Here is a 22,252-nt window from a genome sequence, read left to right as displayed (position 1 = left end):
TTCGGGTATCTGATTGGGTGACTTATTTATTTTTATGTATTTATACAATACTACAGGCCTTGGGCGGCCCAAGCAGGAGTGGTTTTTGGTATAACAATGAAGAAAAACCAGTTATAAACAAGATAAAAAAGAGGAGAGAAAAGAAATACTATTTGACAGCCAGAAGAAAGAAGCACTGAACAATCGCAGAATACACCAGAGAACAGGAGAGGATTAATCAGCGCATATTTCAAACATAAGGCACATAAGAAGATAATGACAAAAAACACCAAAGCAAGGCAGCAATGATAATACGCAGTAGTGTAGCTCAGATTATTACAAAACTAGATATTTAAAACCAATCACAGGATAAAGACACCTTTACAAATATATTCTACGAGCTGGTTTAACAACTGAGCAAGAATGTTTGATAATAAGGTATCAGATGGTAAGACATTCCAATCACATAAGGTGCGTGGGAAAAAGGAATGTTCGAAATTGTTTGTGCGTGCAAAATTCGAGGTAAATTTAAAATTCGAGGTAAATTCGGGGTAAATTTATCGGAGGAAGAAACTGTGACAAAGGCGCTGGTACAAACTTCCTGGTGAGTCTATGGGACAAAAGGTTTAGATAAGGAGCGAGGTCGAGTGCAAGTTTATGGTTCCAAAGCTGATAAAGAAATTTTAGTCTTGTTAATTTTCGGCGGCTCTGTAAGGTCATTATGTTGATTGTTTGCAATAAAGAGCTAGGCGAGTCATGTAGGCGGAACGAATATATATGAACCGTACCACCAGCATCTGAATTTGTTCAAGTTTGTTAATGTGTTTTTTAGTATACGGGCCCCAAGCCATACACGCGTATTCAAGACGAGGCCTGATTAGCGTGTTATAGGCAAGAAGTTTAACATGGGAGGGGGATTTTTTTATTTGCGTCGTAAGAGGCCAAGTTTACGGCAAGTTGATGCACAGATTTTGTCGATATGCATTGACCAGGTTGATTAGATAATTTGTAAATGTTAAGCCGAGATAGTTAAACAATTGGTCTGAGAAATTTCGACTTCCTTTACAGAGTAATTGAACATAAGAGGACATTTTTTATTAGTTATGCGAATGTACACCGTTTTAGTTTTGTTTAGCTTCATTTCCCAAATGTCGCACCAGTTAGATATTGAATTCAAGCTGTCGTTGAAGGTAACTTGGTCATTAGTTCATTCCACAGCTCTGTACAGAAGACAGTCATCCGCAAATAAACGAATACCAACGCTTTCGTGCACACAAGAGGTTATGTCGTTTATATTTACCATAAATAATAAAGGCCCCAGGACGCTTCCCTGAGGCATTACGGAGTTAATTGATCTAGGATCTGAAACATGACCACCGACATCAACAAATTGTTTTCCATGTTTCCATGTTCAAGATATGAGGCAATCTACTTTACTAGAAGATGCGGGACATTAAGTGTATTGAGTTCATAGAGAAGAACTGAGTGCGAGACCCTGTCGACTGCTTTGCTTAGATCTAAGAATACTGTGGTTAACTTGGCTGGACTTGTCGAGAACTGAAAAGAAAATATGCACAATAGAAACGAGTTGAGCGGTAGTAGATAGGTCCTTACGGAAACCATGCTAGAAGGGTTTTGAAATATTGCGGGAATTTAAAATGTTGACCAGATAGTTGGAAAATAATATGCTCCATGAGTTTACTGCATGAATTGAGAAGCGAAATAGGGCGATAGTTAGTAACGATGGCTTGATCGCCAGCTTTAAAAACAGGAACTGTGCGTGCAGTACGCCACTTGGCGGAGACAACACCTTCAGAAGAAGAAAGACGAAATATAACGACTAGAAATTTAGCTATGAATTCTGCATACCGATAGAGAAACATGTTTGAAATCTTATATATCAGGGCCTTCAGAGGTTTTCAATTTACGATTAAGTAACATTGCAACTATTCCTTCATAACTGACAAAGCCAGAGTTAAGTCCGGTTGCATTACGTACGTATCTCTCCATTGTCATCACAAGACACTGAATCCGAATAAACGGATTGAAAGAAACATTTAAATTCCTTCGCAGTCAGCCGTTTACCAGTTATAGTTTGGTTTCCTATTTTTATGCTAATAATGTCGTCACGCCCTCTCGCATTTAGGTGACGCCAAAAGTTTGGAGGTTTAGTTTTAATAAAGTTAGGCAAGGGGGTCGAATAAAACAATTTCCTACTCAGACGAATTTTATCCACAAGTGTTTGGCACAGGGTTTTGGATAACGAATTGTTTACCGCACGTTTTTTCAACCTTTTGATCTTGCGTACTAAATGAATGATATCGCGATTGATCCACGGGTTTGCGCGGGGCACTTTCTTCATTTTCACGGGAATAAAGTTACCAATGCAGAAATGGCGAATTGTTTGGGACTTGTTCCTTAGTAAGTGGACATCGTTATCGGAGAAGTTGAGTTCGAAGTCTAAATAATCAATCATGACACTTTCGTCATTGGACCTACTGAAGTCTTTTACAGTTTTTCCGCAATCATGCCCTAATCATCCACCCATTCGACACATGAAAATTACAATTTTATGATCAGATACACCGTCTACCACTGAAACTTCTGCTCCAGACAAAGTGGCACTGTAAAACACAAGGCCAAGAATTGAAGAAGAACTTCTTTGAACTCGCATAGGAATATTTACGGCTTGGTTTAGATTGCATGCAAGAATAATGTCTAAAACCAAGTGATCATCAGAAGAGGCGGAAGATGAAGAGAGCCAGATATTATTTGGAAGGTTGAAATCTCCGCCTATAATACTGTTACTTATAGAGAATCTGATTATATGATCATATAGTTTAGTCAAGAAGGAGGAATCGGCACAAGGCACCCTGTAAACCGTAATTAAAATAAATGACTTGCATTACAGCTTATACGCAGGCAAAAACTTTCATGGCCATCAATCTGATCAATCTGATCTAACGGATCAGCATTTACGTTACACCTAAAAACAACAGCGACGCATCTGCCGTGCGAAAGACTGTCCCGCCTATGAATGTGATGGGAAGGGGGAACACTATCGGAATTGGATATTTCATCATGAAGCCAAGTCTCCAATATTAAGGTCATGTCAGGATCATGGGTTAGAAGGACAGACTCGAGTTCACTAGCATTATTTACAAAGCTTCTCGCATTGATGTTCAAGAGACAAAGTTTACTCGGGGGGGGGGGGGGGTGGCAGAGGACTGTCATGTATTAAGTTCGGGGTGAACAGTGGAATAAATTTTGACAAGCGTGTTTTTCACATTATCTCAAATGTACACATCTTTGTCAATTTGAGGCTTATTGTGAAGCAATGTGAAAACAATGTGAAAGCAATGTGAAGGAATGTGAAACTTGTTATTGATTTATGGCAAAAATAGACAGCATACTTGTAATAATGAAAAAAGAAGAGGCAGACACAATACCAGCCGTTTATACCTTGCCAGCAATAGTCTCAATAGACAGAATGCTCTGTATTGATCACAAGCACTATGGCAACAAAATTAAAAACAGGATAACCAAAAGGAAGGATTAAGGTGACTAAATAACAAGGTTCAACATATTAAACTTATTAAACTGAATGATATCAATGCAATTAAATTAGCCAAGTATAAGTGACACATCTCCTAATTTCTATATATATTTACATGTAATCATGGCAAGTTCAGCTGCTGACATGTTACTGTTATATGTTAGTGACAATTCCATAAAATGCACGTGCTTCCTTAAAAACACGGTGTCACTAACCCCATGCCTGTGACATCATATGGTCATGATTATAACTTTTTAACATAATTTATCTTTCAAGTTAGAATTATACAATCTTATGATGCTACTGTACCTTGATATGCAATGTAATCTTTTTATCGACGCAGTCCATGTGAACAATGCAAAATTGTTATCGTAAATTCTTCTATAGGTCATATCCTGGGCATAAGAAGAGAATAAATAGAAAGCAAATTTAGCCTTAATGCACACTTCATCACATGAAAGCACGATAGCAGTGGTTGTTTGTTTTTGCTTGAGTGTATACTCCCTGAAAGCACCGTTTCATTCATGCTTTAGCGTAACCAAAGAAACTATGCCGCAGAAACTATCCCTTCTTAAGGTGCAGACGCTTGAATTGCCTGGCTGCGCAACGCTTCTGAGATATTTACAGGAGTTTCAGAACCTGCACCAACCATGAATAAGTGAGCTCACTGACTTTGTTTTTTTTTTCATTGCTCTTTTCACGCAACGCAAAGTGCAAAACGCCTCCTACTGCTGCTCAAGTGACGATAAGGATACGAGAACAGAGGAAACTTAAGTATTACCCATCATTTGTGTTCCTGTTTGTGCCGCGAACGCGGCGCGCCCATAAGCTGCTTGGTTGTACACAGCGACATGCTGGCATGCTCGCTTGAGTCACAAGGCCATTGCCACACCATCGCACTCGCTTTGCGGCGTGTTTCACTGTTGTCAAACGACACATTTCACGTCCAGTAACGAGAACACAGTAACGTTACAGCACAAAACACGCGCACAAAACGGCGACACATAGGCGTGCAGCTCAAATACGTCGCTGAGAAGACGAACGTTATCCCGTGACGGCTTCGCTTCGCCATCGCTCACCCACGTCACTGGGGCTGTCTCGTAATCTCCGCTGGCATTTCGAAACTTCAATGGCTCTTTTTTGCGTGTTTTTTTATTACTCCACGTGCGCGGCTACCCCTCTCACGCGGTGCCGTCGCTGTTCAAAGGTCGAAGCAGAGATCGGTCGAAGGGCATATCGTCTCGCTTCGTAGTGGCTGCTTGAGTAGAGTTTCCTCCATTTTTTTACTTCTTTTTTTAAAAGAAAGTAGTCTTTCTTAAGGACCTTCGACATAAAAATTTTGCTCCGTCTGTCTGTCTGTCTGTCTGTCTGTCTGTACATTTGTCTATTTGTCCACTCTTAACGGTAGCGGGTGCTTAAAACCGCCTACTCCACCCGCAGCGCCTACCAATGTTGCGCAAGGTTTAGCGTTCATACTTGTGCAAATGTCAATTGAAAGCAATTATTGCGAATGTCTAGTGCACCACAACAGCACGCGTATATTCTGCATGTGCGTTTTTTACTAGAAAAGGCATACATAAGTAATATTAAGGACCATAGCGCTTATCACGCTGCGCTTACCATGCAACGCTTGCACGAGAAGGCGAGTGTTTCCAACGCTTTGCCCGTCCAACGCTTTGTCAACGCTTTGCCTACCCGTCGTCTTGCGTTCTACTCCTTACCACCTCTAAGACGGGCGCGCACAGCCGTTTCAGAGCCACGCACTTTGTTTAAAAAAAAACTGCTAGATGGCGCTCATGTCTAACGTGTGACGTGACTTAATGCGCTCGTTCGCTTCCACTGCACGCTCGAGGCACTCTAATGCAGCGCCTCCAAAATACCATTCACCAATTTTCTTGTGCAGAACTTCAAATAAATGTTTTCTTCACTCTCTTCACGCGCAAGACTACTGTCTTTTGACGTATTTGCAGATTACATGCAGGTACGGGGCCATTTTTTTTGTGCGGGTCTTCTCAACACCTGGTTTTATTTCGTGCGTTGATGCATGCCGCGCCTGGCCGATACGTTATCCAAAAGCGTAAACTGAGTGTGCATGCGGTGCCGATCGGCTGCATCGGACGTCTGCAGGCTCTTCCAACAGCATTATATTGATTTGATGGTAAAACAACATAAGCGACGTTATCCTGTGGTCGCAGTGCTGGTTGAACCCGAGCCCAACTTTCTAAAGTGTGCCCTCTACAGCATACCGTAAACCGAAATCGTTCGACTATATGACGAAATAAATATTTGATTAGCGCGTTGAGTATTTGTTAGGCATTCTGACAAATTTGTGAATTCGTGTGACAACGCACTTCTTCTGCCAGCACAGCAGAATGCAGGTCGGCCAGCACTGAAGTCAAATCGCAGAAAGCTGCGGAAAAAAATAAAGTTAAAATATTCAAGAGGAGGTGAAATGGGAGTTTTTTGGTGGTCTCGTTCGTGACAAATGACGTCAGGTCATGAATTTACCTCTCTCATCCCCTCATTTATCGACCTAAATACCTAAAAAAGCGAAATTAAGGTCGCAAAACTATAACACTTTTTTTTTTGCTACACACTATGGGTTTAGAAGTGCGAATAAACGTAATATCACGCTCTTCAAACGCCCAATTTAGCTAGTTTGCGTTTACAGTGCGCCGCAGCCACCGTCATTGTCCGTAACCGCTGTCGCGAGAAATGAGAAAAAATTGAAAAGAAATACTGATGATGGAACATGTTTCAGACCTGCGTCCTCTCTATGGCAGCCCAGAGTTTTTTCACAGAGCCGTGTCTTTGCAGAAACATCTGAGCAAAAAAGTGCTTTACAAGCGCTATGTTAGGAAGTAACCACGTCATTCTACGTAATGTAGCTCGTTAGAAGAGTAAAACTTGGCTAATTCTTCCTTTCAGCAATGAGCATAAAAAGAATGTAAACGTGTCTTCACAGAAGCAGTTGTGTGTTAATTGTGCATGGTTTTGCTACAAGGGCGAAATAATATAACGCCACAATTACGAACTGCAATGTTACGCGAAATATAGCAAGCAGCTCGTAACTTGCAGCGTGCCTCTCAAGCAGAAAGCACGCACGAATTGATATCACACTGGATGAGCACACACAAACAGTTGTTACATTTCTACACTTGAGGCATTCTGCTCACACAAATATAGAAGCCTGAAACGAACGCGCAAGTATACACAGTCTAAGCACGGACTGTCGTAATTCTTATTGGGGGCTCAGCTTCTTAAGATGTGGGTCATTTTCTCCTCCGTATGTATGTAGTTCGGGTGTAGGTAGTATGATACAGTCACCTCTAGGTTACGAATTGCTCAATAGATGGCGTTGCGTGCATATATCTTTGGAAATATCGCTAGATGGTGTCAATGGTTTTCGTATAGTTCAGGAGAAAAGGATAAAGACGGTGTTGTTGCAAAAAGAAACCTATAGCATATCAACAAAGTGAATGATGATGAGTGGGGCGTAGCATACATCCTTCCGTCCGATGCGTGTGAAAGGAGCCGATGGGCGGACAGACAGACTGGCGGATGGTCAGGCGAACAGACGGAGAGAGGGACGAACGGACAGACGTTTCGTCCTACTCATCATCATTCATTCTGATGATATGCCGCGATTTTTTTCATCGTGTGAGGGTACCGCACTGTTTTCATAAACGCAGCCACGGCCACGGGCGAAATGGCCTTAGTGCTCTCTTAAACCACTGTAACTTCAAAGTAAACTCACTGGAGAAGCAAACAGGTCCGAAACACTCGATTTTCAAGATTTGCACCGACATGAATAAGCAACCACACCGGAGAACATGTTTAAGTACTTTGACCATGCCATAAGGAGACGCGTGCGCATAGCAAGGCTTGGGGTAGCACGGTGCGACTACTTTTAGAGCAAGTGCGCCAAATGGGCGCTCCTCGTGCCATATTGCTCCTGAAGTCGAAGACGCGCGGAAGTTTCTGAATCCAGGGACTGCCGACGGTACATGGCATATATAAGGAGCTCACCATTAGCCAGCTCAGCAACGTACGCTGTGTAGCTTAGTGGTTTGCGTCGCGCGCATAGAAGCAAGAGGTCACTCATTCGATGCCCCGCTGCGGCACTTCACGTTGTCGTATATTCCTTGCAATCTGTTCATACACATATTTGGACGTTCTATCCGTGCCCAAAGAGAGAGAAACGAGAGAAAAGGAAGGCAGGGAGGTTAACCAGATGCTAGTATCCGGTATGCTACCCTACACTGGGGTTGGGGAATAGGGGGTTGAAAGAAAAAGGGAGAGTTAAAAAATAAATAAGAGAAAAACATCGACACACACGCAAACACAAAATCAGTCCACTCAGAGGTGGTCCGACAGGCCAGTAGTTCGTAAAAAGCCCAGTAGCGCTTGCACGGCTTTCTTCTGGGACGATGAGTCATGACGATGGCACAGTATACTTTCTTCTGACAGCGGCTGGTCATCTAACCTGTTTAGTTTATTAGAAAGGTGTTGTCTTTCCAGGTTGTATTTCGGGCAGTCACACAGGATATGTCGAATTGTTTCTTCATCTCCGCAGTGTGCACAGTCGGCGGTGTCGGCCATACCTATGCGGAACGCGTACGCACGGGTAAACGCGACTCCCAACCATAGTCTGCACAGAGCAGTAGCGTCGCCTCGTCGAATTTTTGTTGGAAGCTGCATGCTTAACGTTGGATAAAGGGATTGTAATCTTGCATGCGTAAAGAGATGCTCATTCCATAGAGCCATGGAGCGTTGGCGAGCAAGAATGCGGAGCCTCCTAGCAGCGTCCGTCCTTGAGAGAGGTATTGACTGCTCGTTGTCTTCTGTATGGGCTGAACGGGCAGCTTGATCAGCTCGTTCGTTACCGATAATTCCACAGTGGCTTGGCAACCACTGAAATATAACGTGGTGCCCTTTCTCTCTTATATGGTGTAGCATTTCTGCTGTTTCAAATACCAACTGCTCGTGTGGACCACGGCATAGATTTGACAGAAGTGACTGCAGTGCCGCCTTGCAGTCGCAGAAAATCGTCCACCGTTGCGTGCTTTGGTCGTTAATGAACGAACCGCAGCGCGAAGCGCTGCAAGCTCTGCTGCCGTTGTTGTGGTTGCATGAGCTGTCCTGAATTTGATGGTTGTGGCGTGCGTTGGAATAACGACCGCCGCTGTTGAGCTGTTTGGCAGGACGGAGCCGTCGGTGTAGACGCGGGTGCAGTCTTGGTACTTCTCGTACAGCAGAAGTAAGGCGAGCTGTTTGAGGGCTGGTATTGAGAAATCTCGTTTTTTCTGGATGCCTGGTATTGTCAGGTTGATGACTGGCTGTTTGAGGCACCATGGAGAAATTGAAGGTCTCGCCGCGGCATAAAACCAGTTGGTAGGGAGTCATAACTACATATGGTGACTCCATATGTAGTTATGTATATGGTTCGACATATACATAACCATATGGTTATGTATGTGGTTATGTATATGTATATGGTTCGACAAAAGGAAGTATGAGGTCTATCCACTGGTAGAGAGGCTAGGTGGTGATGGGGAGTCCGGCCCACATGCCTTATGTGTGTCCTCAAAGCTTCGATTTCAATATGAGTCTGCACGAGGTGGTCTTTGGCTATAGCTATAGTCGCCATTGTTGAGGCACCCTGAGGCAGACCTAGACTTATTCTAAGCGTCCGTGCCTGAACGCTTTGTATCATGCGTCGGCTTGTTTTGCTGGCATTTGATAATGCAGGCAGACTGTATCGTAAAAAAACAAGAAAAAGCACCTTGTACAGTCATAACATATCATTAGGCTGCATTACCTAAGTCTTCCAGCGAGAAACTTGAAAAGATGGCATATGCCTGTAAATCGCTTTTTCAAATACGACACATGAGGGCTTCATGATATCTCTCTGTCGACTATGACACCCAGAAATTTGTGAGATCGACGATATGGTATATTTTGACCGTTAATTGACACTCTGTAATTTGACATGGGTTTGCGCGTAAATGCCACAAGTGCGCACTTTCCGGAGGAAATTTCCAGGCCTCGATTGCATAGATACAAAGTAGTTGCAGTAGCAGCTCTCTGTATTCTCGCTCTTAACTGCAGGCGAGTTACCACAGATGTCCAGATGCAGATGTCATCAGCGTATGTTGATAGATAAATATTGTTTGGTAGGTGCGTATTGACAGTGATTAGTGTTATATTGAGTAGCAAGGGGCTCAGTACACCACCCTGAGGAACGCCACGACCACTGAAATGTGTAGACGTGTTCCCGGTCTCTGTACTCACAAAAAAGGATCGCATTTGGAGATAACTGCGTATCCACTTAAACATTCGGCCACCTACTTCAATCTCTTCTAGTGCGGTAAGGACGGCTTCACGTGTAACGTTATCATAGGCTCCTTTGACGTCAAGGAACAGAGAGGCGCAAAGACGCTTATGGCCTTTCTCGTGTTCAACGTACGTGATTAAGTCGATGACGCTATCGATCAATGATCGACCATGTCGAAAGCCAGCCATGGCATTTGGGTAGATCTCATGATACTCCAAGTACCACTCGAGTCTGCCAAAAATCATTTTCTCCATCACTTTACCCACGCAACCAGCCAATGCGATCGGGTGATAGGAGGAGAGTTCCAATAGTGATTTGCCAGGTTTTAGTAATGGTACTAGACGACTAGTTTTCCAACTTAAGGGGACAGTGCCCTCTAGCCAACAATCATTATATAGCTGAAGTAGAGCTATTCTCGCGTGCTCACCCAGATGACACAGGGCGTTGTAGGAAATTCCGTCAGGTCCTGGTGCGGAGGTCCGTTTGCATGAAGCGAGTGCTGCTTTGAGCTCCTGAATGATGAACGGGAAGTTCATACAGGAGTCACGTGGTGGCGGACAAGTGCTCGAAAGTGGTGAGCTGCTGATGGCTGGAGTTTGCCCTGATAATCTGGCACAGAACTCTTCAGCAACGTCCACATCTGGTCGGTTTTGGTGAAGGGCTAAGGCCTTGAATGGTGACTTCTGAATGGGCGATGACCGCAAACCTCTAACCATCCTTCATATCTCAAATAAAGGTTTACGAGGGTCGAGTGACTCGCAGAAAGTAATGCAGCGTTGGAATTCTAGCTTGTCCAACCGACGTTTGATCTTCTTCTGCATACGTCTAGCAGTCCGTAAATCTTCTATGTCCTTCGTGCGCCGGTACCTTCTTTCAGCTCGTCGTCGCAAGGCTCAAAGCCGTTCCAGCTCTATGTCGATGTCCGTGATTCTTACAGGGCATGATATCGTACGCACAGTCTCTTTTACAGTGCTCTTCATGGCCTCTTGTAAATCGAATATGTGTTCTTGGTATTGGTCTTCCATACGGGACTGAAATTTTTTCCAGCCCACTCCTTTAACCATGTCGCGTACTTTAGGAGGCGACAATCCTCTGATCTTGACGTATGTTGGAATGTGATCACTCCCGTGCGTTTCAATATACGTGAACCATTCAGTATGTTTCACTAGACTTTGCGAAACAAAAGCGAAGTCGAGACAGCTACTGTTTGTGGAGCCACGTAAAAATGTAGGACTGCCATCGTTCAGTAACCAAAGTTGGTTGTCGGAGACAAAAGACACCAAGCTTCTGCCCTTCATGTTGGTATTCTGACTTCCCCATAATGTATGATGAGCGTTAAAATCCCCAATGATAACACACGGGTCAGGAGTTACCGCTAATATGTCTCGTAGTATTTTTTGATCGAAACGACTTGATGGTGATAGGTATGCGCCAACCACATTGATGTTGAGCCTCCTCTTTTTCACTCTTAAGCATACGTATTGGTTTCCGTCATGAGGTGGTACAGGTTGAAGGATGTAAGTGAGGTCTCGGCGAATGTACACCAGAACCTTGCTGCTTTCAGTAACAGTAGACGACATAAAAGGTTCGTATCCCGAGAGTCGTATTGCACTCGATAAGTTCGGCTCACAAATGACGATTACGGGAAACATATTGACGTACACAAATCGACAAAAGTCACCAATGCGCGATCTCAGTCTCCTGCCATTCCACTGCAGTATTGCTGCTTTACGAACCCCATCCCTGAAAGACAGTGGTGGGTTAGCCATGGTCCACTGTAGGGCTGCTAGTACTGGACTAAGCGCGTCCAGTACTTGAAGGGCACTTTTGGCTGACGGTGTATTCATGTCGCTTATCAACATGCGAATGGTGTCCACTTATGATCTTAGGATCACCATCATGCGATGATCTGGCTTCCCGGCCGTTGCAGTATTTTGTGCTTGTTCTTGAGGCGGCTTCTGTTGAGGCTCAACAGGTCGTGTAGGCGGCTTCTGTTGAGGCTCAACAGATCGTCTAGGCTGAAGGGGTGGCCACTCCTTTGAAGAGAGAGATCTTCCAGCATCTTCTCTTTCAGCTAAGATGTTTGCCGTGCTAGGAGCCGCGCTTGTCGATTTCACTTGAGTTTCTGACTTTCTCGTCAGATTTTGCACTGTCTTTCGTGAGGACCTTCGACGATGACGGCGTCTTCGCCTTACTTTTTGCGCAGCTTCTCTGTGAGTCAAGTTGTCTCGCACCATTTTCCTCAGAATATAAATCTTTCTTTTAATCTGAGGACAGTCATTGGAAGGAGCACTGTGAGCTCCTTGGCAGTTGGAGCATTTCAACGTAGTTGCATTACAGTCGTCTTCTGAGTGGTGTTCAGCACATCAGGGGCAGACTTCGGAATTTCTGCAAACGCCCTTCACGTGGCCAATCTTCTGGCACTTGGAACACTGCATAGGCTTCGGAATATATGGGCGAACCTGGTGACGGAAATGGCCAACCTTCACGTTAGAGGGAAGGCAGTCACCCTTGAATGTTAGTCGCACACAACGAGAGTTGCCTAGGCGACCAGCATGCACAATGACGTTGTTTTCACTCACTGGTTTTATCAGTACAGGAAGATCTTCATTGGCGATTTCAGTGTCTATGTCATAGGCAACTCCTGTTACGGTGTCACCATTCGCTGGTATGATGGATGGGACTTTGATGTTTCCCAGCTCTGACACATGCTGTAGCGTGTTCAGTGCACTCGGGTTCCTCACGTCGATTGCCAAATTATTCTTCCTCATGTTTATCCTGATGTCTTTAATCTCGTTAGGCACAATGTTTTCAAGGTACAAGGACAGTGCTTGCCTCTTGAGGAAGCGTAGATTGGCAGTAGTAGTCTGCGGTACAAACAGAATGGAGTGAAGCCATCGCTGAGGCGCTGTCCTCACAGTGGCTGTACTTGATGCCTCTGATGCGTTCATGATCCTTCTTTTGGCCTTGCGGTAGAGCACAGGTTTGAAGTCGTCTTCCGAGGACTCGTAGTCTGATGCAGAGTACAGCTCGGTGTCCTCGCTCTCACTAGACGGATTGCCACGCTTTCTTGAAGCAATGCCCGTAGATGAACTGGTACTGGGCAGGATCTCCGGGGATTGTACATCCATGGCGGCGATGTAGGGGGCTGGAGACCCCGCTGTTGCGCTGTAGAATGCAGAAAAAACAGCACAGACCGCAAGATGTGTTCCACAAGAGAATCAATTCGTCTTCCTCCTCCGTGCCCAAAATACGACAGTGGAGCCGTGGTGAACAACGGCATAAAACACTTTTGTGCAAGAACAACAACTAAGGGCCCCTGAAATCGAATTGTGTAACCAGGCATCGCACTATAGATTGCTATATAAGTGGGCCATTGCATCCTTCCAAACCATTAAAAATAGATCAGCATATTTCTTCATCAACGTCAGCCATCAAATCAATATTGTAGTGCGTACTTTGCAAGCGCAATTGCATTATTAGCCCGAAAAGGCTCTCCACTGGGTTTCAGAAATGGCACTGCTCTAGCTTTTGCTGTGATTCTGATTTCTACACACCAAAGTTACAGAGCTGAAGCAAACATAAACAGCCGAGCTGCCAGAACGATGCATAAAATATTGATTTGGCCAGCGCACCTTGGATACCCCACTGTGCACGCGCGAATTTTCCTACTCTCACTGACACAGGGTTGCGCACAAATTATGCTGACAGTATTAGACTAAAGATATACGGACTGCAAACGTAGAAGAGCACTGGTGCCACCTAATTCTAAAGTGCCATTAGTTACGTTTACGGTTTGAAGTAGCGGTGGGTAAGTGAAAGTCTGCCATTTCTTAGGACGCACTTGTGTTCCTGCGCATATTGAGTGAAAAAGTACCATTTGAGTGGCTGGCGGCACTCTGAATGATGCCGCACAGCACTATCAATAATATTTAGCGCCCAGTATAACCACAAATTATTTCAAGAGATTAAGCTAAGCTAACACGCAAGTCATGGCTTTAGTGAATTGAAAAATATTTTGGCAGGGGCTTTCCCAGAGAAGGTCATCTGAAAGCAATATTTGATTATAAAGAAATTGGCGCTGTGAACATAATGCTTGATTTAGGTTTCTTATAGTGGTAATCACACGCTGGCATGAATTCGCCTTGACTAATTCTTCTAATTACCTTGTTAATACTTACAATGCTAGAAGATGCCTTGTAAGGAAAAGCGAGTGGTTAAGATCCGTTCCACCAGGTCACGTAAGGATCCTAGCTGATCAAAAGAAAAGCTTCCAATTTTCACTGAGCTAATTCAATAATGTTTGTGTGTTATTCTCACAGTCTTGTTATGCAGAGAACCAAGTCGCCATACTTGGACACAACTGTGGATTGGAGCGGACGCCAGTAGATTCGTCAACATCACTGTTCTCCGTGTTAACGCCAGACTCATCGCCACTACTTAACGACTCCGGTCTATTGAAATTCATGATTTCTATAAGTTTAGAAGGCTTGCTTTCGCGTTTTAATGCCGGTGGTTCAGACCAGTGTGCAGGAATATTCCGGAAATTTCGAGGAACAGCACCGGACTTAAGTTCCCACCTCTTACGTGGAGTTCTGACAACGTTTTCGCCTACAATGTGCTCGTAGCATGTTATTAGATCCTGAGGTTCAAAATTAAGGTTGTCAATATAGGTCTTCACTATAACCTGGAAAAGGCTTGCTGGGGAATAGAAGCTGTCGAGGCCTTGACAGCTGCTGAGATATTGGGAGCTTTGAAGAAGTGACGCTGATCGCAAGTGTTCCCTCGGAGGTATAGTCAGTTCGACAGCCTGTCGTGCTGCAGGTCGGCATGTTTACTATGTTATACTGTTAACTAATTCAAGCATGCTTCATCGTCGGGTATCATGTCAAACACATTTTGCGAAATAGTTTTTTGCGAAAAGTTATTTAAGCAGTCTCTGAGTGTCGTCTTTAGCACTGAGTACTATTGTGTCTTAAATGTTTCTTTCTTCATTTTCGAAGTCTGTCTCGTAACTGCTCAGATAATTTTGGCTACAATCCAAAGAGTTTTTGCATGAAAGGCAGCTCTGCATAAAATATATAACAATTGTGTCCACTGTGCCAGCTGTGAGCTCTGGGAGCTCACCGATATATTGCCTAGCAGAGTTGTGGTGTCAGTGTGGCCTGTCTATTCTCCCTTAGCTGTTCAAAAAAAGAAAAAATCACGACCATTTCGAAATATACTCTTACACGCAATTTATACTATGTTTAAATATAACAGGCTCGTTCACTGAGAATCGATAAAACCCTGAAGGTGCAGATAAACCCAATTCATGGCGAAGGCACCGGCAGGGTTTTTTGGGGAGGCTAAAGGCACTACCTTGATCTGAAGTGGGTGCCACACAGGCAAGTGTGGTCCAGCGTCACTTTTGGCTCTGTATACAATAGCGGGAAACATTTGGGGAACAAACGGGAGGGGATGCACGGCACCGGCCCAGTGTGTCACCCCCTGATCACCCACTGATTCATTGCAGGCTCACAATTATTCATACATTTAATAGGTACAGGCGCGGATCTTGTCTGTCACTTAGCAGTATTCATTCGGCCTCATCTAGTGTTTTAGCTAAAATACGCGTATTCGGAATCAATTTTCTCGATGTTTCACATGCAGAGGTAGCAGACGACCTTCCTTCACCGATCCCAAAGCGACAGCAGTGCCGCCGCTGCGCGAGATATTGAATGGGGCTGCTCCTCGTCGCTGCGACCACGCGCGTTTACCCTACTAACAATATCTGACCACCTTGCGTACTTCACTTAAAAAAAGAAAGAACGCTTAGCACCATGGAAAACATGACGATGACCAAAGGTCAGCGGCCCATTGTTCAGCAGATCGCGATTCTATCAAAAGAATAGGAACGTTATCTGGCAGTCTTGAATCTATGTAGCAGCAGATGTCACATATATCACGAATAGGATGCATTCAACGCTATTTATTTGCTGACAATAGACTCAAACCACCTGCAGTGAAGGGCCACTGCAGATTTTTGCACATGCACCACCGAACGCCTATACACACAAACGTGGCGACGGTCCAGCCACCTATAGGTTGATCTCGCCACGAATACAGACGTGACTGACCCCAAGCACTTTGTGCGTGAGCCGCCCAATATGACTATCACCATGTGTTAAGGCATAACCATGGAATAAAAGCTATAACAGACAATACGTCTTCGGTTTTGTCATTTTTGAAATTTGATCTGACACGGTTCTCGACCATCTTTATGTATTTATTGAAAGGATAAGAATATCAAAGGGCCAGCCCGTAACTGTCTTACGAGGACACCTCAACAGGCCTGCGCCGGAAGGGAGTATCCGGAGTTAGACAAAGCTAAGAGGTAAAAGAGAAGATAAAAATTAATAAATCAACCAAATCTTTTTCATTATTGACCAATATACGAGATGTGGAAAGGATTTCGTTTATTTGAAACGCTATCTGACTGTTTGTTCAATCATTCAGAAAGATCACGATGTGTCTGCGGCACACGAATTCACCCTGTTGATGGACGGTGAGCATTAAAACCTTTGATGTTCTGGTTAGAAGCAGCAGACAGAGCGCAAATGCGAAGTCTAAATGAATCTGCAAAATACCAAGTTGGATTATAAACAAATGCTCCACAAGTGAATGGACCAGAAGGCGTTGTTATAGAAAAGTAGTGGGGTACAGTTTGAATGGATGAACGATATCTGGTTTCGAGAGCAAGCAGGGGGAGGGGGTTAAATGACAATATTCATAACTAAATTTCAGAAGGTGCCAAAACACTTACTGAGTTTTGCATTCACATGCTAAGGAAGGAGGCAGGACAACGGGAAATCTATGAAAATTACACCCTCCCCCACCTCTAGGGGGAAACTATGATAACTGCAAATACGCAATCTGGTGATACACAACATATTGGTGAATTTATTACAGCTTTAGAAGAGGTGCGATCAAGTCAGGCGAAATTCCTTGTTAAAATCAAATCAATTTATGCCACTCTGGTCCTAAACGAACAAGTCTTATTCAAAATAAGAGGACTATTGTCAAAGATTGAAAGCAACTGTTCTTTGATTAAGCAATTTGCTCCGGATACTGGCAGCCTTCGCACAACAACCTATGTAATCACAAACCACGTCGCAAACCTTCAAACAAGGTTAGATGATTCTGAAGACTGATCACGGCGAAATATTGTTGCATTCTTTGAAATGGTTGATGCTTAATGTGAGATATGGGCACAGTCAGAGAAACCAGCGATAAATGCCTGTGAAACTAATTTTGGTGTCACCATTCAACCCCGAGCCTTTGAGGGAGCACGTAGGTTAGGGTGGTTTCAGCAAAATAAAAATCGACCTATCATAGCACATCTTAGTAACTGTAAGGATAAAGAAAAAGTCCGCTTATGCGCCAGAAAGCTGAAATTCTCAAGGAATAGCAGTTCTGGAGACTACTCGCAAAACACCAGAATAGAACGTAAAAATCTGGCAGCATTTGAAAAATTGGTCGGCTCCATACGAACTAGGTCACAACAAACTTAATACCGATAATTGTGTTTATGTGTTTGACCATGCTACTCAAAAAGTTATACCACAAACATCAAAGCTAGAAAGCAGCAACCTTGAGAGGAAGCCTATCATTCTATAGGGCTTGCGCATTATCTATACTAACATAAGAAGCCTCCCTCCGAAACGCAACACATTGCGAAACTTGATCGATAGCACCAACTCTAACCTTATAGCCTTGACAGAGACATGGCTACATTCATCTACCCAAAGTAGTGCATTGTAATCGTCCTTTTCCTCTTATAACACATTTAGCCAGGATCGTGATATCAAGCAAGGTGGCGGTGTCATAATCGCCACCCACCGGCGTCTTCATTGCCGCGTGGGGGAAATTCCTTCTCGCCTAAAGCTGTTATTCATCTATTGTAGTTTATCTTACCCACCCCTATCATAAGAACTTGCTACCGTCCTCCCGAAACTGATATATCTTTTACTGGTGAATTCCACGAAGTGCTTCCCCTACTTACTGAATTGTACAATAATGCACAAATATTCTTGGTTGGTGATTTTAATTTTTCTGGTATCAGTTGGTCTTATTTCTCATAAACAACAGCTAAACAAAGCGTTGGAAATGATTTTGTATATTTTGTCTAAATTTTGGCTTATCGCAAGTTATTACTACAGGAACACGCCTGACAAATTATACGTCGAGTCTTCTTGATTTATTCTTAACAAATCAACCTAATAAAGTCACATCTCTTTCATATTTAACTCCTTGAGTGATTACGTTGCCATTTCGTAACTTGAAAGTATCAGCTGCCACCATCACCGAAGATTAAAAAATGATAACGCTTTATGACCATGGTAACTGCGACGCAATTATGGCGAATTGGGTAATTCTTGTGAAGGAATCCTTAGCGACTTCTCCGAGAGAAATGCTGAGGAAAATTGATGTCTTTTTTTAAAAAAAGCTGAGCAACTAGAAAAAACTATATTCCTACCATAACAGTTACCGAGCGGACCAGTTTACCGTGGCTCAATTCGTTGCTGAAACGTATGACGAACGAAAAACAACGCAAATTCTGTCATGCAAAATCACTGATTGCGCCTCTTGCTTGGCAGAAATACCATGACAGTGAGAAAAAAAATGAGCGTCTTGTTGTTAAAACAAAGCGTACTTTTTTCTACCCTTCTGAACATGCTGCAAATAAGCCAAAAGGTTTCTGAAAACTAGTGAACCCGCATCCCGCCAATTGGGTATTGCTTCGTGATCGGTATTATTACGGTATACCCTATTGCAGTGTACCAGATGTTCTGAACGAAGCATTTTGTTCTGTTTTCACTGGAGAGCCTAACTATATCCTGCCACATATTCTATTTTTTCGAGCCTCCGCACTAACTATATCCTGCCTCATATTCTATTTTTTGAGCATCCGCAGATGTCTGAACTCTTTATCAGTGCTACAGGAATTGAAAGGGCCACTGAGCCTCTTAAATTATCTTTATCTGCAGGAGTTGATAATATGAGGTCAGAATTGCAGAAAAGTACAAAATATAAATGCAGTGTCATCTTTCACCGCAAGTTTCAGCCGTCATATTGAAATGAAGTTGTGCACAAAACTAGAAAGCAGGAAAGAATATTCCTGTCCCCAAAATGGCATTTCGTTTTCTCCTAACAGCTATCAACGCATATTATTAATGTGTGTTTGCTGAACACTAATGGAGCACATCATCTACTCAAACGTAGCTAGTTTTCTAGTTTCTGTTGATTATCTTCACCAAAACCAGCATCCAAGGTTTTCAAAACGGACTCTCTTGTGAAACGTAGTTAGCATTATTTATGATAGAAATTAGCTACGCCATGGATATTAACGTACCAGTAGATGATTTATTTTTGGATTTTGAGAAGGCCATTAGCAAGGTTCCGCATCAAAGAATTTTTTAAAGCTGTTGTGTCTGAAGCTTCAGCCACTTGTACTAAATTTAATCAAAGATTTCTTGACTTAGGGAAAATAATTTGTCTTTCTAAACACTCATTCTTCCAAGTCACCTCTCGTTAAGTCGATGGTTTCTCAGGGATCTGAACTTGTCCATGTACTCTTTCTACTATATATTATTGACCTGCCTACTAAAATTTCATCTAACACCAGATTATCCACTGACGACTGCGTCATCTATCGGCATTTGACAACAATAACGATATCCTAAAGCATCAACCTTACCTAAACGACGTAAATGACTGGTGCTCAAAATGGCTGATGTGACTAAACGTCTATAGCACATTTCTCTTTTCTCCGCAAAAAGACTATCATGGGCCTCAATACCTTCTTTCCAATTTCCCTATCAAATCTGTTACTTCCTATAGATACCTCGCCATTGAACGCACCATTAATCTCACTTGAATGCCCCACATCACCAATATAATGAACAAAGCTAACCATGTACTTGGCTACCTACGCCTGAACTTACGCTTAGTCCCATCTTCAGTATGCCCCGCCGTGGTGGTCTAGTGGCTAAGGCTCTCGGCTGCTAACCCGCAGGTCGCGGGTTCAAATCCCGGCTGTGGCGGCTGCATTTCCGATAGAGGCAGAAATGTTTTAGGCCCGTGTGCTCAGATTTGGGCGCCCGTTGAAAAGCCCCAGGTGGTCGAAATTTCCGGAGCCCTTCGCTACGGCGTCTCTCATAATCATATGGTAGTTTTGGGACGTTAAATCCCACGTATCAATCTATCATTATCATCTTCAGTAAACTTATTAGCATATAACACTCTACTGTGACGAAAGTTAGTACTCATAATTAGAGTACTGGCTAGCAACAAAAGGGTAAATCAACCTGGGTATTCGCCATATGAGATCCCTGCCAATCTAACCTGATTAAAGCACTAGAATGTTTTCAGTATCGTGCGACCAGGTTTATCTTCTCCGATCGCTCATATAAAAGCAGCATTACACCACTAAAATCGCGTATTGACCTTCCCAACCCTGTTGTTCGCCACCAAATTGCCCGCATTTGTCTTGTTCGTAAATTTTATCGTGCTACCTTTCGTACGTTTGTGATCATTTAAGCTCATCGCTATTCTAGCAGGCTCAACCACACCGAAGCCGTTCACCTGCCCCATGCTCGGAACACAGCTCACTCGTCATCCTTTTTCGTGCTGACGCCCAACATCTGGAAATCTCTCCCTGCCGGTTTCATGCACCACAGCAGCTTGATACGCTTCGAAGAAGCTCTCAAACTTTTGTTATGTGGACTTCTTTGACCACCCTTCATGTAAAACTCCTAAACTGGGGCCTTTGAGGTAACAGAATTGAATCAAATAAATGAATAAATAAAGTAGTATTCGAAGCAGCGCATGAGTTAACATAAAGCTCGGTCCATCACGGGCACCTTGCCCGATGTGAAGACGTCCTTGGAAGCCGAGCACACCATGAATTCACCGTAGTTTCTGTTGCCGTCACTTGCCCCGACCTCTCTATAAAGCAAGTCACGCGGGTTCATCGCCATGCCACGCGGGAATTCGTGGGGTCGTCGCATGTCTGCAGAATCTCGTTCCCGAGCGCCTTTACGTTATTCCTGAGATTGAGTAAGAAGGAGAGGCCGAAGCCATAGAGTTTTCTAAATATAAACTAGAGGATACTCTGGCGCTAGTGTCTGCGGAAGCTGCAGCACACGGCGCTTCAGCGAGCATGTGAATGGTGGGTATGACGTGGATTTGCCTATTTTTCGCGCTTTACATTGGTTCTGGTTTCGCATGGCTCTAGGCTGCTTTGTGACGAAACAACAATCAACAAATTTTCGGCCGTTACGATTCACCACCTTATTCTTTTAGGCTTACCACTTCAAATTGGGTCAGGAAGTGAAAAACAGTTTGTTCTTTTTTTCGATACAAAATCAAAACACAGCAATCAAGCCGCAAGTATGTTGAATGCCCGCAAGTACGAAGGCAAGGCAAATCAATGTCATACCCATAATTCCCATGGTCGCTGAACGATCGCAGCACCAGTGTCCCCTCTAGTTTTTTAAGGAAACTTTATTGCCACAGCCTTCCACACAACCACTGCGAAAAAGTTAGGTCACTGGGTGTGTATTATCAAAATTTTTAATTTGTGTACTTGTAGTGCGGTTGTCTTGCATAGGTTTAATACCCGCTGTTTACACTTGTCTTTCTTTCTTTTTTATTTTAAATTGTGCTGTTAGTGCTATGCTATTTTGATAGTTTTCTGCTGTATTGTACATTTATTGTACGTATGATGTATTGTACGTTTTCTGTATTGTAAACTGTTTCACCCTGTAAGAGCTAGATTGGGCTAACAATAAATAAAATAAATAAATAAAATAAAACCACTTATGCAGGCGTGAATGCACTAGCGCGTGCCAACGCATTCTTTGCAGCGGTGCCATTCATTCGCAGATTCTGAGTGCCTACGAACTCTGCGCTAGAGCACTCCGTCTTGGCTGACGGCAACAGAACAGAATCTACCTATGCAACGCACATTCGCCCTCAGCAGGTAATGGCAGGGTGAAAATGTAACGCGATGCACGCACATTCTTGCACGAGCCGACCAGCTAAGAACACGCCAGCTAAGAACACGGCCGACCAGCTAAGAGCTGCGCTAGCATAACGCGAGTTTCGACGCGAGGCGCAACCGACGCAACAGGCATACGTTGGCGCACCCTTATATATAGATGGCACCGTTTCAGAGCACGAACACTTGCGATTTTCGGTCAAACCTGTCGCTTTTTGCAAGCAAAAGTTTTTCCGTAGATTGGATCTCGCAACGAAGCTGCTCCGGATCTGCCAAGTGAAGATACGCGGAGCACTTTCAGTGTGCCCATTGAACACACGTGCTCCGCATAGATTAT

General features: G+C 43.7%; 1 long non-coding RNA gene across 1 annotated transcript in view; it reads left to right on the top strand.

Moving 5' to 3' along the window:
- The window catches only part of LOC142771445 (uncharacterized), a 47,199-nt gene extending 25,508 nt beyond the window's left edge, over positions 1 to 21,691 (top strand). The window contains exon 3 of the long non-coding RNA XR_012885922.1: positions 20,471 to 21,691. This is a non-coding gene — a long non-coding RNA (uncharacterized LOC142771445). The remainder of the gene's footprint in view (positions 1 to 20,470) is intronic.
- Positions 21,692 to 22,252: the final 561 nt, after the last annotated feature.

This window comes from Rhipicephalus microplus, chromosome 9, assembly GCF_043290135.1.
Source record: "Rhipicephalus microplus isolate Deutch F79 chromosome 9, USDA_Rmic, whole genome shotgun sequence".
Taxonomy (NCBI): domain Eukaryota; kingdom Metazoa; phylum Arthropoda; class Arachnida; order Ixodida; family Ixodidae; genus Rhipicephalus; species Rhipicephalus microplus.
The sequence above is the reverse complement of the archived record's forward strand: the minus strand, read 5'-3'. Positions and strand labels throughout refer to the sequence as shown.